The sequence below is a fragment of the Heptranchias perlo genome, unplaced genomic scaffold (assembly GCF_035084215.1).
Source record: "Heptranchias perlo isolate sHepPer1 unplaced genomic scaffold, sHepPer1.hap1 HAP1_SCAFFOLD_100, whole genome shotgun sequence".
Classification (NCBI taxonomy): Eukaryota; Metazoa; Chordata; class Chondrichthyes; order Hexanchiformes; family Hexanchidae; genus Heptranchias; species Heptranchias perlo.
Genome location: NW_027138217.1, coordinates 1,880,621 through 1,885,275, shown reverse-complemented (window position 1 = coordinate 1,885,275; position 4,655 = coordinate 1,880,621).

Sequence of the window (4,655 nt, the reverse complement as noted above, 5' to 3'; positions counted from 1 at the left end):
TTTAGCTGCAGACATCAGCGGATACCAAATGTCACAGCGTGGTGATATCAACCTGATTCTCTTCTTTTGAAAACATTTTGATTTGTTTTGTTTTAACCTATTTGTTGTCTTCCGAGACAGAATGCTCGAGGTGGGGAGATATGGGAATTTCTCTAAAGTCATTGAATTGGGCATGATAAAAAAAAATCAATCTGGCATAAATATACAATCTAGTGGAAGTCAGGAAAGTGTAGTTGAGAATAGTAAATTGATAGCTTTCTCGTGGAGATATTTGTGTCCTTGCCTAAAATGAATAATGCGAAAACTACACTCAATAGCCTGGCCACTACCCTGACATCGGGACCATGCAGGGGAAGATAAGCACTCTAGACACCCCTGATCTTTTTGATAAGATAACCTGAAAACCTAAGAATGGCTACAGTGGACATAAAAGATACAAATGTATGTTGCCATCATCTGAAACGGAGATCAGGATGAAGAACATGATTACAAAGGCCTATGGCCTGGTGAGCTATTGCAACCACTCTTTAAACAAACCAGTTGCTTTTACAGGACTGAATCCTACAGGACATATGATGTGTGCCATGGAAAATGTTCGGAAATACCATGAGGAAGAGACTGGCCAGCAGAAAGTTAATATCCAAGAACACTAAGCTCATTCCTATGAGATGCTGCTAGTATGCGGAGATACATGAAGAAGATACATTGAAGAATGAGTCTCAGACAGGCTCAGTTACTTGACAACAGCACAACAGGAAAATGGTTAATGTGGTCCAGGCGAGTGAGAAATCCTTTTAAACAAGGCACTGACACATGGTCCATAGAGAAACCAACTAATTAATGAAACAGTCAGGAAACACTGGTATCAATCAAAAGGACTGAAATTAAAGTAAAGAGGGACACAGTAATTTGGATTTCCAAAATTCAGAGTTAGGTTCCCATCAGTTAACAATAAAATTGGGAGAAACAATATTTAGAAGATATCCGCACGATGGATACAAAATTACAAGATTATGAGGGGCCCAGATAAAGTAGACAGGAAGTACCTGTTTCCCCTAGCAGAGGGTTTAAGAACTAGAGGACGTAGATTTAAGCTGATTGGTTGGAACAAAATTAAAGGGATGTGTTACTAGACATGCTGTCACTGTGTGTCCACATAGTGTTGGACACAGCCTAGAAGCACAGTGTGGGTTTAATAATACCGGTACCAATCCGGATATTAACTGTACCATGGAGGCCCTAGAGGCAGATCTAAAACCCACTTAAGTGGCATATGCCGGAGAGGGCGAATATTGTGTTACAACTAAATTGAAAACGTTTAAATATGCCAATCTAACTTGTGATATTTTAAGTCCAGAATTCGACTCCATTTCTGAAGTCCTGGTTCGGATTGGACCCGAGGAACTGGTAGAGATACACCGGCATAACCTCACCACCTTACAAGTTTCTGAGAATGTCAGAAAGGACTTAAAAGAATATCAGGACACATTTGGGTATCTGGCACCCCTGTTGCCTAAATACTTGAAAGCATTGCGAATGGAGATACGCCTCTCCCAGAAGGTTTATTATAACCTACAACAGGACAGTAACAACATTAAGCATGACATTGACCAAATTAAAGTCACCACCTGGTGAAATGACCTCTGGAATTTGGGACTGAATATACAGATCCATCTTTGGATTGGATTATTCGTCGTAGTGCAGTTTGTTGTAATGTGCTTCTTGATTTTCATTGCATGTAATAAATGTAAGCAGAGGATGAAGGGTTTGTCAAAGATAGTAAAACAGAGCCTGGGTGAGCATGTCCCCATTGTCTCTGTGGTTTCAATTAAGAACACATCTTAATGGTACCGGGAGTAGCACCCGCTGGGGTAAGGTGCATGTAAAAGGGAAAACAATTATAGTTTGATAGGATTATCAGATGCTCTGCCTCTCTTCCACCCGGACTAGTGGCCAACATGAAGGGAACCTGGTTAAGATGAGGTACAGCATCTAATGGGATATTGTAGGGAAAATTTGGATTAAGGGTTATAATGGGGAGGGCACCAATTCACATGTGTAAAATGGTCTGAAAGGTACCATTCAGTCCAGTTAGGCTGGAAACAAAATATAAAGCACCATGAGATATTTGACTATGTTAGCCTTTTCAAACTAACATGAATAGGTTTAGCTGACCAAGGACATTCGCAGCTTACTTGAGAGATGTTTGGAAGGAGTCTGTTCCTGAGAACAGATAAGAGTACAAAGGCGTATTGATGAAACATGTCTGTGTTCTATTGGGACTTCTCTAGTTCAAGGGCTAGTCATATTCATTGTTATAATTCTTATAGTTTATTGCTTACTTAAATGCTGCTGCACTGCAGAACCTGCAGAACCAGTGAGCACCGTAATAATTGGTGATCATGAAATGATAAAAGGGGGGAATGATAATCCCTACGTGGTCAGTTTTCAGTAAAATATTAAGATGCCTACGTGGCAAAGAAGCAGAATGCAAAATGGTTAGAAAGGGTTAATTAGTTAGTAACTGAGATTGGTACAGGTGGCCTGGCCTCCTGCTGGGCCATATGTTTGCATAGTCAGCAGGTTTGCATGGTCTTATCAATGTAGAGTCTTTGATGTGATTCAAGGACTGGTCTGAATGTCTCCATGTTTATGGCAGATCAATATAGGCAACGAGCTTAGCCAAAGTTGAAAGACATTCCAGGTTGGGAGATAAGGAACAGAAGGAACAGGGAAGAACATTCTAAGTTGGAAGGTGAGGAAGTATCCCCTTTGATGTCTAACAGCAACATGGTCAGCGCATGATTATCTATGATTGGCCGGAAATAATGTAACCTCGCATGGCAACCTGCGCCCGGCTTATGATAAGTGTTGACTCTTGTGTTAATGATGTTCCAACCCCTATCGATCTGTATAAAGGTATGAGTTTTTGTCTTTGTCTCCTTATTCTGTTAGAATCGTTCGGATTCTCTCAGGAATCTGAATTGAAGCTACAGACTAAAACCTGCTTTTAAAGTTGTGACGAACTTTAAAATGTACTCAACTCAGTTTTTACTGAACCAGACTGAGGGGAAAGAATCCGGATCGTCATTCAGAGGAAGTGACTGAGCCGACTTCTCCCAGAATACCTCTCTGTTGGATGCATTTCCTCCTGGTCGTCACTGAACGGCTTCTTCTGCGACCCACTGTTCAGTGCAGGTGACTGAGCCGACTTCTCCCAGAATGCCCCTCTGTCTCCTCTGCTGGATGCATTTCCTCCTGGTCGTCACTGAAGGGATTTTTCTGCGACCCACTGTTCAGTGGAGGTGACTGAGCCGACTTCTCACAGAATGGCACTTTGTCTCCTTTGCTGGATGCATTTCCTCCTAATAGTCACTGAAGGGCTTCATCTGCTACCCATCGTTCAGAGGAGGTGACTGAACCGACTTCTCCCAGAATGCCCCTCTGTCTCCTTCCCCACGTGAGCCATCTCCCCCAACATTATCCAAAACTGTATACCTGTTTTGGAGGGAGATGACCGCAGGGAACCTCTGCACTGCCTTCTAACTCTTCCTCTGTCTGTTGGTCACCCATTCACTACCCCCTTCAGTAATTTTTATCTGATTCAACTGCTCCTCAACACCAGTTCTTCTGCTTTTTCTGCAACCCACTGTTCAGTGGAAGTGACTGAACCGACTTCTCTCAGAATGCCCCTCTCTCTGCTCTGCTCTGCTGGATGCTTTTCCTCCTGGGAGTCACTGAAGGGTTTCTTCTGCTGCCCACTCTTCAGTGGATGTGACTGAGCCGACTTCTCCTGAAACGACCCTCTGTCCCCTCGGTTTGATGCTTTTCCCTCAAAAATTCACTGAAGGGCTTCTCCTGCTACCCACTATTCAGTGGAGGTGACTGAGCCGACTTCTCCCAGAATGCCCCTGTGCTGTATGGTTTTCCTCCTGGTCATCACTGACGGGCTTCTTCTGCTCTCCACTGTTCAGTGGAGGTGACTGAGCCGAATTCTCGCAGAATGCCCCTCTGTCTTCTCCGTTGGATGCCTTTGCTTCTGGTAGTCACTGAAGCGCTTCTTCAGCTACCCACTGTTCAGTGGAGGTGACTGAGCTGACTTCTCCCAGAATGCTCCTATGTCTCCTTCCCCTGGTGAGCTCTCTCCCAACAGCATCAAAAACGATATACCTGATTTGGAGGGAGATGACCGCAGGGGACCCCCGCATTGCCTTGTAACTCTTCCTCTGTCCGTTGGTCACTCATTCACTATCTCCCTCAGTAATTTTAATCTGATTTTATCTGCTCCTCGACACCAGCTCTTCTGCTACCCACTGTTCACTGGAGATGACTGAGCCGGTCTCCCAGAATTCCCCTCTGTCTCCTCTGCTGGATGCATTTCCTCTGGTTGTCACTGAACAGCTCCGTCTGCTCCCCACTGCTCAGTGGAGGTGACTTAGCTGACTTCTCCCAGAATGCCTCCCTGTCTCCTGTGCTGAATGCTTTTCCTCTTGGTAGTCACTGAAGGACTTCTTCTGCTCCCCACTGTTCAGTGGAGGTGACTGAGCTGATTTCTCCCAGAAAACCCCTCTGTCTCCTCTGCTGGATGCTTTTCCTCTTGGTAGTCACTGAAGGACTTCTTCTGCTCCCCACTGTTCAGTGGAGGTGACTGAGCC